This window comes from Dermacentor andersoni, chromosome 1 (assembly GCF_023375885.2).
Source record: "Dermacentor andersoni chromosome 1, qqDerAnde1_hic_scaffold, whole genome shotgun sequence".
Classification (NCBI taxonomy): Eukaryota; Metazoa; Arthropoda; class Arachnida; order Ixodida; family Ixodidae; genus Dermacentor; species Dermacentor andersoni.
The window spans coordinates 366316948-366328592 of NC_092814.1; positions in this window are offsets into that span (position 1 = coordinate 366316948).

Below are 11645 nucleotides of genomic sequence, written 5' to 3' on the forward strand. Positions count from 1 at the left end.
CAACCAACACACAAGCAACGCACGCACGATTACATGAGCAATGTTGAATAACGCGCGGTCTAGAGAACGATCACGCCGAGGACGAACACGCCACGGCGTCGCTCGGCGCCAGCATCGCGCCTTCTCAAAAATCCCTAAACGATGCTGTCCCTAGGCACCTAGGATCAGGTCACGTGAGGGATTTTTGTACGACAAATAGACGCACGCGTCGCTGCTTTCCTTTCCTCTGGATTGATTCGGCGCGGCTTGGTGCAGGCGCACAGACTCGGTGTGCGCCTGCTTTTTTGCACTGGGCTTTCAAAAGGCGAAGTGAGCGTCGCTTATTGCGGAAGTGCTGCGCCGCGGGGTACCGTGTATGGAAGCGCTGTTGCATATCGCACCACTGGCACGAGTTGTTGGAACCTCAGTGCTGACGCCCGTTATTGCAAATGGGTCGCAAGCCCCAAGGGTAGCGTTGGCCTGGCAGCCTGGGGCACTGGAAGCATCCGAAGGTCCCGGCAAAGCATGAGTCGACTGGTAACAGAACAACTTGTTTATTCTAGCATCGCAAAAGAGCGGCCGGTCAGGTCGACCGAAATGAGAGACGGGAGAGCACGTAACTCAACAGAAGAAATCGGAGCCTCTCTCCTGGCGTCCGGGGGCAGCTGCTCTTATACTCTCGGCGTCGCGGACAAGAAGGAAGGTCACGGGATGAGACCACGTGACGGCGGAGCACGGACGAGCTGAGAGACATGTTGAGACGAGTGTAGTGACGCATCGCCGAGCTGGCGCCTGTCAGACCTCCTCGCTTCACACTTGGGGAGCTCCTCTCCCCGGCTGCCGCGCTTTGACAAGCGTGGGCACACACACACACACGCACACACGAAGACACGTTGCACTGAAACACGCCTGGACGCGCTTGGCGGGGAGGCTTTGCGGGAGCTCCGAACGGGCCAAAATGTCCGCCGCTTTGAACGAAGCCCCGGCGTCCGTTGCATCCGCGCCGGCTATACCGCGCGTCGTAGGCGAAACGTAACAGACCGCCCAACCGGGGGAAGGAGATCCCGATGGTCAGGGGACTGCATCCGCTGTCCGGAGGGATGTCGCTTGATGATGCTCATAACCGAAGTCGGTCGTCCTTCGGCGTTTCTTGAGCGCAGCGCAGAGAAGGCCTCGTTCTCACGTTCAGGTTCACACAGGACACTGCAAAGTGACTTCGGGAGAGTTGACATTTTTGTTCTCGTTCCCGGCAAGCGTTAGAACTACGCCGAAAGTCAACCGCTCAGTCAGCAAGCACGGCACAACCCTCACTAAGCCCTGCCAGGCTCTTTCCCCTTTTATACTACTGCCTAGTTCCTTACAGTAGTTTAGCAGCACTCAGAACGCGTCCACAAATCGGAAAATTGCACTAGAAAGCACATCATCACTTTGAAACACTACACAAAAGCAATAGGTTAAAAATCCTGCCTCAGGAAGAAAAACATCCGTAACAAGCAATTTTGAGGCTGATTCCCACGTTAGGGGCTTCGACTTAAGCCATCGGCGTTACCGTTGAGACTCCCCTTTTTGTAACGCACCTCAAAGGAATATTGTTGCAAAGCGAGGCTCCAGCGCAGGAGGCGGCCATTTGTGGAAGAGATGGTCTGCAGCCATTGGAGAGGGCAGTGATCCGTCTCGAAGCATGCGAAGCGGAGATCGCAGCGAGCGACCGTACACTAGCTCAGCTGGCGAAAACCCCGTAGCCGCATGCGGCGCGGTCTTAAATGCCAACGTCACCCCAGGCAGACACAGCTCCCAGTCAGTTTGATGTTCAAAACACAATGCTCTCAACACGCGCTTCATGACGGAGTGGAGCTTCTCAACGGAATTCGACTGGGGGTGGTGCACTGAGCTGTGTAACAGCTTTACCCCGCACCTTTTGAGAAAAGTTGTCAAAGCGCTAGTAAACACTGTGCCCTGATCTGATTGGATTTCCGCAGGAAAACCAACTCGCGCAAATATGGACAGTAGTGCATTGACTATCTCAACTAAGCTGAGTTCCTTAAGCGGTACTGCTTCAGGGAACTTTGTCGCTGGGCAGATCACAGTCAACATGTGTCTGTACCCCGTGGTTGTTACCGGCAGAGGTCCCACTGTATCAATAACGAGCCGTCTGAAAGGCTCCGTAATGATAGGTACCAACTTCAACGGCGCCCTCGATTTGTCCCCTGGTTTGCCCACCCGCTGACAGGTGTCACATGTCTTCACAAAGTGGTCTGCGTCCCGAAAACACCCTGGCCAATAGTACTCTTGCAAAAGACGGTCCTTAGTTTTCTTAACTCCTAGGTGTCCGGACCACGAACCCCCATGCGACAAGCGCAACAGATCCTGACGATAGCATTGAGGCACGATCAGCTGATCGAACTCCACTCCCCTGTGGTCTAGATACTTCCGGTACAGGACCCCACCTCTTTCCACAAAGCGAGCATTTTTCTTGGCGATACCTTCCTTGACAATGCAGCGTATGTTTTCTAGGCTGCCATCCTTCTTTTGCTCGGCTATCAAAGCCGACCGGCTGACTTTTAGCAACCTATTAAGTCCGTCTAACGTAGGCGCGATCAGCAAATCTGCAGATAGCTCTTCTAACTTTCCCGCATCGGGAATTTCCTCTCCAGTATCTGGTGCCTTTAACGCTACAGGCTCAATTTTATTCAGTTCGGGCGTGCTCTGAATATCAGCTTGCTGCGCCTCTGACCCTTTCTCATTGTTCAACAACGTCGGTCCCGCAACTACCGCTTTTGCAGCGAGCTCCCGAACCTTCGATCTGGTTAAGGCCTGAACGCTAGCCTCACCAAACAACAGCCCTTTCTCGCGCAGGAGGTGATCGGACCTGTTCGAAAATAGGTACGCGTACTGGGGGGGCAGCATAGATGACACTGCGGCCTCCGTCTCAAGCGCTCCGAAAGGTCCTTCAATAAGCACTTTTGCTACGGGCAGACACACGCTATGAGCTTCCACGGCTTGCTTGATCCATGCACACTCGCCCGTGAACATATCGGGTTCTACGTAAGAGGGGTGAACTACATCCATCGTAGCTGCGGAATCGCGAAGCACTCGGCACTCTTTCCCGTTCACGAGGAGGTCTCGCATGTAAGGCTCGAGAAGCTTCATGTTCTCGTCAGTGCTGCATAATGACAAAAACACGACTTTTGTTTTTGTTTCTGGACACTGCGCCGAAAAGTGACCCGGCTTCTGACACGTATAACACACGCGCACTTGCCTCGTCTCGAACCGTTTTCTGCGTTCGGCTTCGGTTGCCGCCGTCTCCTTTCGTTCGGTCGGACTGCTTTCACTCGCATCCGCACTACGTGTGTCCCCCTTTGCTCTCATGGGCGTGAACTTCGGCCTCTCAAACTTGGAGCCAAATTCACCCTTTTGACCGTCCTTAGCTCCGCGAGCCCGACGCGTCACAAACTCTTCGGCTAGCTCAGCGGCTCGAGCCACCGTACTAACGTCTGGCCTATCCAAGACCCAGTACCGCACGTTCTCAGGTAACCGACTATAAAACTGTTCTAGCCCGAAACACTGCAGAACTTTCTCGTGGTCACCAAACGCTTTCTCTTCTTTGAGCCACTCCTGCATGTTTGACATAAGCCTGTAGGCAAACTCTGTATATGACTCACTTTTGCCTTTCTCATTTTCCCGAAACTTCCGACGGAACGCCTCCGCTGACAGCCTGTACTTTTTTAGCAGACTCGATTTCACTTTGTCGAAATCCTCTGCCTCCTCTCTCTTCAAGCGAGCGACTACGTCGGCCGCCTCGCCGGGTAACAAAGTGAGCAAGCGCTGTGGCCACGTTTCCCGAGAGAACCCCTGCTTCTCGCACGTTCGCTCAAAGTTAACCAGGAACAAACCAATGTCCTCTCCAAGCTTAAACGGCCGCATCAGGTCAGTCATTTTGAACAATACTCGTTCTCCTGCACCGTGTGCCTGACTTCCATTACGAGCGCGTTCCATCTCTAACTCGAGACGCTTCATTTCCAAAGCGTGTTGACGATCGCGCGCTCTTTCTTTCTCTTGTTGCTCTCGTTCTATCTGTTCTTTACGTTCACGCTCTTTTTCTTTCTGTTCTTTTCGTTCACGCTCATCTTTCTCTTTCTGTTCTTTAAGTTCACGCTCCTGTCTCTCTTTCTGTACTTTAAGTTCGCGTTCCTGTCTTTTTGCCCTCTCCTCAATGGTCTCAAGGCATTCCGACAGCTCGTCATCCTCCGCTTCTAACTCAAGAATAGCCCTTAGCAGTTCTGGTTTTCTGAGTTTGTCTGAGACATCCAGACCCAACTCTCTTGGAAGCTCCAGCAATTTCGGTTTGCGCAACGACTTCAAATCCATGGCTGCTCTGAATGCTGCTTTCTCTACTGCCTACTATTGTCTTGCCGCAAACTAACCCGGCAGCAACGACAACCACGATTACCAGCTCTGTTTCTGACACTAACAAAAGCCTGGCAAAACTCAGAAGAAGAAAGTCCCGCACTCACCAAACTTCGCAGCCAAGAATTCAGCGCAGTCGTTCCGCTGCAGGCAACCAGTCATCACACAGGGCTCGTTGCACTGCTCCCGGATGGTCGTTGTGCTGCTCAGCATACAGTCAACCGCATCTCTTCGCTGCTGGCCTCCGTTGTCGCGATCTCACCGCTGGCAACCAGCTGTTGCATATCGCACCACTGGCACGAGTTGTTGGAACCTCAGTGCTGACGCCCGTTATTGCAAATGGGTCGCAAGCCCCAAGGGTAGCGTTGGCCTGGCGGCCTGGGGCACTGGAAGCATCCGAAGGTCCCGGCAAAGCATGAGTCGACTGGTAACAGAACAACTTGTTTATTCTAGCATCGCAAAAGAGCGGCCGGTCAGGTCGCCCGAAATGAGAGACGGGAGAGCACGTAACTCAACAGAAGAAATCGGAGCCTCTCTCCTGGCGTCCGGGGGCAGCTGCTCTTATACTCTCGGCGTCGCGGGCAAGAAGGAAGGTCACGGGTTGAGACCACGTGACGGCGGAGCACGGACGAGCTGAGAGACATGTTGAGACGAGTGTAGTGACGCATCGCCGAGCTGGCGCCTGTCAGACCTCCTCGCTTCACACTTGGGGAGCTCCTCTCCCCGGCTGCCGCGCTTTGACAAGCGTGGGCACACACACACACACGCACACACGAAGACACGTGGCACTGAAACACGCCTGGACGCGCTTGGCGGGGAGGCTTTGCGGGAGCTCCGAACGGGCCAAAATGTCCGCCGCTTTGAACGAAGCCCCGGCGTCCGTTGCATCCGCGCCGGCTATACCGCGCGTCGTAGGCGAAACGTAACAGCGCGCAGCAATGCCGGGAAACATTCATACAAAAGCAAAGGGTCAGGAAAGTGCGCTTTATTTTCCATTACTTTGTCACACTGGATAGCGCCGTGCGATCGCTTCTAATAAACGCAGAAACGAGTCCTTGCAGCGCATGTGCCCATAATCGACGCCCACCACAGCCATATGAGGTGCGACTCGAGAAGCTGTGCAGTTACCCTGTAGCCGGCGGAGACGAGGTGGCGCTTCACCTTCTGCCAGTAACTTTCGATTTTTTGGGTGTGAGCGCCCGTGATCGGGTCTACAAAGTTCATGCTGTGGTTAACAGTCTCCCATTGCAAATTCAGTCTTGCTCCGTTAGCCCCCACTAAGTTCGGGATGCAGTTGTATGCGGCCCATTCATCACTGTGGATGGTGGTCCCCGGTTCAACGTTGGCTGCAATAATGGGGCCTAGCGTCGCCGCGTCTTGTCGGTCGACCTTGAATAGTCGGAGCTCCCCGGTGGTCACGCAGATCATGCCGAATACCCATGGTCCACGATCTGCAATGCCGCCGTAAGTTTGGCGGCTCGGCGGAACGTTGTCGCCCGTCATCAGGCGGCCTCGATTGTATTTTCGCTTGCCGCGAAGGAGGCATTAATCAATTTGCACAATCCTCCCGGGGCCACCGAGTGGGGGTCGCGCCAGCAGCTCGTCCCGCACGACCTCACGAGCGTAGTTCCTCCAGTCGGCGATGACATGGTCCGACAGATTAAACAAGTCGCCGGTCATCTCCTTCAAGAGCCACCTGCCTATGTTTTTGCTCACGCAGGCGGTCCGTGTTGGCGAAGTAACTTCCCTCACCTCTCTGCCCGTGCAGTGCAGCAGTACCGTGTAACTGCGACAGCTGATTTCGGTACCTGTTGCACCGGAAGGCAGCCCGGCGTCCATTCTGAGTCTTCCTATACAATGTGACGACTTCGCGTTCGCAGGTTTTTTGGTCCGGGTTGAACCCCAGGTCCTTGCAGGGGTAACACTGAACTTAATGTCACACAAAGGAAAGCAGCGACAAGCAATCGTACAAAAGCCTAGTGCAGAAACCAGGCTCACATCAATCTGCGCTCGAAAAAGCGATCGCATAACAGCCTAGTGCAGAAACCAGGCGCACACCAATCTGCGCTCGGAAAAGCGCGCGCAAGCACGTAGTGAGCCGCGCCAATCCAATCCAGAAGCCAAAGAAGAGGGGGGAAGTAATGTGTGACACTAAGTTCAGTGTTACCAACGCCCCTTCGTCTAACAGGTACAGAGGCACCGACGTTTCTCTGGCGCAAGCACTATAGAACTTCCGATGAATTCCAGCTCCACAAAAGCACAACCTTCAACAGTCTTCCAAACACTACAATTCTAAGCCCCAGTACCAGACTTTTCACGAGAGCGCGGGCAGGCAGCTCGGCAGAACAAAGGCAGCTCGGACGGGCGCTGTACTAGGGCACTCACTGACGACACTGGTGGATCGCTCGAAACACACGGCGAACTAATGGCGTTACACGAGTCCGGAGGGTTTGAGATGGTTACTGCACACGACAAGGAGCACGTTTTGTCTAGGCACTTCTAAAATATAACTCAAATACCACCTTACTGCAAGGAGCATTCACTACAACCAACGTGGTGTGTCGACCAAACAAATACTGCAGTAGCGCCACTCTGCGGTTTTGTAGAAAAATACATCCTAAATGAAAAAATTGCGTGTTTTTTCCTAATAAGATTTGATAGAGTCCTTTAATAGATTTGTTTGGTCCAAAAGTGTGTACTTTGTACTTTGTGATACGAAGTTCAAGGAAATGTATATATAATAAAAACTAAGCGGATGTCGCCTTCAAGATTCGCAATTGCTTCAGGTGCATGCACGTTGCAAAAGCACGGCCTTCGAGATCAGACTTTGTCACTCAAAGGAAGCCGTAGTGGGAGGCGGAGAGGCATTTAGGCCCCAATCGTGGGGTTTACAGTGCCTAGGTAGGCTTCCTTATTTATGAAGAATATACGGGGACTTCAGCTGAACCATGAGCGAGCTATACAGACACACGCGGTACGATTCGGTGTCCGATCCGACGTGCGGCGCTGCATGCTACGGCATGAGCGGCGCGTAAGCTCCGCCCACATCTAGCTCCCCAGCTTGAGTTCATATCCACGTCGAGAAACGCAATATAAACAACTCTGCACAACACTGCTTCGCTTTACGCGAACGCTGTCGATAAAATTATGCCCCTGTGAGTGACAGAACACTTCACGACGGCGCGTTGTCCACTGACGGCTCCGCTAAAGCCAGCGATAGGGCCGGTAGGCATAGCTAGGCGGACGTTGCAGCCGACGGCGCTTGCGATCCAGCCCGAGCTCGTCGAAGAGTGCTTATTTTTGCCAAAACAATTAACACTGTACACTTAGGTCGGCCGTAATTAAATACAATTGGTTTACTCGACGCGGTCGTTGCGAAGGGCAAACGTGTAAGCGAAGCGGGCAGCCTCGCTCAGACGGTCGGTGTGTGATGTCTCCTCGCGCAAAGCCCTCGCGTCGCGGCTCCCGATCTCACCAGTAGCTCAGTGCTAGTGTCCAGGGCGCTGGTTTGCATAACAGGCACACGTTCGAGATAATTTTACTGAACTGGTAACTATTTCATGTCAGAAACAAACTGCAGCAGGCAAGGAAAAAGAATAGCTGCGAGAAACCGGCCAGCCAGCACCGCCTCCGTGGAGGGAACGTCAGAGAACGTCACATGCCAGCCGCGCTGCCATTGGCTGCGGCCAGACGACGGTGCAGTTGTCGGACCACGGCCGGTCTCGACGCGCGCGGTCTCGACGCGCGCTCTCTTACGGCCTGAGCAGGCGTCGAGGGGACAATGCATTTTTTTCTGCGCTGCAGCACCGCTGTTCTCCGCGAGAGGGCGCCCCGAGCCAACCCTCGCTGAAATTTTACCAGTGACTAACCCTCGCTGCGGCGTGCGGCGCCGTGTTGTGAACAAGTCGGTGCGTGTCCGGGCAGGTTTTTTCATGTGCTGGTTCCCTTCACTGTGTTGAAACGCGTGAGTGAAAGGTTTTTCCCCTGAAGTTACCTACCTACACGCCTGCCGCATGCTTCGCTCGCCTTGCCGACAAGGTGAAAGTTCGCAGTAAGTTTGTGCATCTGACTTTTCATGGATACTCGCGTCACAGACTTGTGAAGTTTCGCATGTCAAGATCGTCGCTATGGTGTACTGCTGTGTGCCGTTTTGTCAGTCGCGGTCCGGAAAGACTCCCGGTGTGTCGTTTCACCAGTTTCCAGCTGATCAGGAACTGTGCGCCAAGTGGCAAAGAAACATTTCTCGGGAAAATCTCGTCATTAATGACAAATCGCCATCTACAACAGTATGCAGTAGGCACTTTTTGGTGACTGACTATGTCAGTGATTGCAAAATAAGAAAACTGGTTCCCGGTGCGGTTCCAACCGTATTTGAAGGCTATCCATCTTACTTAGCACCCAGTGCGAAGAAACCACGTAGGACCCCAAAAGTCCGAGACACTGCTCCTCCTAGGAAGCGAGAAAAACGAAAAGCAGAGCCAGAAGATCGCGACAATGAAGTTTTAGAGTCGATGGAGCATGAAACCGAGCAGAAAGCTAGTACATGCACGCAAACAGCAAACACGTACGATGCGCAGCAGTCAAGTCGTAGCCGATTAATCGCGGCAAGGCTTCGTTCACAGGTAACGTATTACCGCTCCAAGTGTTCGAAAGCACAGCAGCAACTAGAAGCACAGACAAAGGTGATCTCTTCATATCGTGACGACAAGCGCTACTCATCGTTGAAAAATATTGCTGCGGACGCCGAAAACGGAGAGAAAAAAGCTGTCTTTCTGCTTCACCAAATTGATGGCTACAAGAAGAAATCCCAGTGTTACCCTGAAGAAGTAATCAGAGAGTGCGTCATATGGCGCTTTCTTTCACCAAAAGGTTATGATCATGCCCGAACTGAACTGCTCACACTGCCACACAAGTGCACACTGCAGCGCTTTGTCGGACCTAGCCCAACTTCTTCTGGAATGAGTAGCGCCATAAGGGAGAGGTTGGTACACGAGGCTTCCCTTCTCAGCCACAAACAGCATATGGCTTCATTAATAATAGATGAAGCTGCTATAAAGCCGAAGTGCATATATGATCGCAAGTCCGACGTAATATTTGGAATAAAAGACAAGCCAGAAAACGGTGCGCCATGCAGCAAGAGCGAAATACTTGCTAACCGTGTCTTATGTTTCGTACTCCAAGGAGTGTCCAGCTCGTACAAGATCCCATGTTCGTATTACTTTACAAAGCAGCTCAGCGGTAGAGATTTGTATGCCTGGACAAGAGACGTCATCTCTGCAGTTGAGGAATGCGGCTTTGTAGTCATTCGTATTGTTACTGATAACTACTCTGCGAATAGAACGATGTTTAAGCTCATGGGGAATGGGTCATTGTCAACTGTCGTAAAGCATCCTCATGACCATGAAAGAGTAATTTTTTTAAGCTTTGATCCTTGCTACGTTTTCAAAAATGTTCGCAGTCAGTTTTTGGAACGTGAGCTCACAGATGGCACTGGCATCATCAGTGGCACATTAGTGCAAAAACTATACGAGCACCAGAAGGAAATGACCATAAAGTTGGCCAGAAATCTGACAAGAAAACATGTATATCCGTCGAACCTTGAGAAAATGAACATGCTACGCGCCGTGCAGGTGTTTTCACCTCAAGTCATTGCAGCGCTGGAACATCTACAGCAGAACTCTCGAGCCAACTCTGCCCTCTTTGCTTTCAAGGATGCAACATCTACGATCAACTTCATGAAAGTGATGAAGAAGTGGTTCGACATTCATGACACAACGTACAAGGGAAGCGATTGCAAAACGCCCATTTCCAGAGAAAATGATGACCGACTCCTGTGGCTGCAAAATGAATTTTGCACCTACGTGAAGACGATTCAAGACTGTTCCATCACAGGTGGCGTTGGGAGCTTCACAGAAGAAACACACAGCGCCCTACTTTTTTGCACAAAGTCAACAGTGGAGGTAACCCAATTTCTGCTGAGAAGAGGGATCAACTACGTTTTGACTAGGAAATTCAACAGTGATCCTATCGAGGCATTATTCGGAAAACTACGGTTTATGTGCGGAGGTAACGACGCGCTGGACGCAAGAGCCGTTTCCGCAGCTTTGGATCACATTGTAAAGGAAAAAGCACTGCCATCGAAAGAAGCCACCATACAAGGTGACGACGTTGAAGAAACGGCCACTTCTGTTTCTCAAGATCTAGTTCAAGAACTGGAAGGTCTGCGAGCACATTCACCAGCTCCGCCTCCGTCTGTTGCATACTCAGGCTTGGTGTATGTAGGTGGCTATATTGCCAAGCTTATCAGCGATCTTGGGTGTGACGCTTGCGTCATGCTTGTGACGACGAACAAGACAAGCAGTCCTCTGTACAAACTTCTGCGTGCACAAGAAAAAGGCGAACTCCACTATCCAAAGCCGGAGTTTCTTGCCCTCCTGGAAAAGATTTCGACCTTTTTTGAAAAGGCAGTCAAAGAACTTCCAAGTTCAAAGATTCTCGAAGCATTGCTGCTTATCGTTGAGCCGCATCTAGAAGACTCACCCCTCCTATGCTGCCCGGAGGGTGTTGACAGGAGTCACAACAAACGCTTAGCACATCTTATCTCAGAAAAGTTTCTCCGAATTCTTCTGGTCAACTATGCAAAGAAATTAACGGACCAAAATGACAAGCCGTCTGGTTTCATCCACAAACCAACGCGGAAACATTTCAGGCTATGAACGACGTGCCTCGGAACTGTGAGTCGCACGAGAATGTTGTACAGTTTATTACAAGCAATGCTTGTTACTGCTGTCAGTTTTCTTAAGTATGTGCAAGGTTGTCACAGTTTCAAAGGAAAAAGCATCTGTAGCACCTTGTGTGTTTTGCGCGATGAGAAGAGATTCAGCAGACCAACTCGAATGTTATCGAGCTGCAAATGTTATTGTTATAATACATATTAAAGTACCGCCAGAGTATGTGCTGGCTTTTAAGATTGAAATAAATGTTCCTTAACCCTGGTTTCTTACTAAAGTATCTTGCTTTACTGCTACATTTGGCAGTCACAAATGATCCACCCGTGGATGCTAATGCTATACACCATCATTAATTCTGCATGCTAACTTTAATGTTTTCAGCTCCATCTACTAGTTTCCGGCTTAGCATGCTTATAGCGTTGGCTGCAGAAGATACGGTTGTCAAGTTCTTGTTCAACGCTGGGAGCAGCCGTTCAGAAACCCGTGCAAGGTGCCCGAACCAGCGCGCGCCGTGATGCTCGTGCGAAC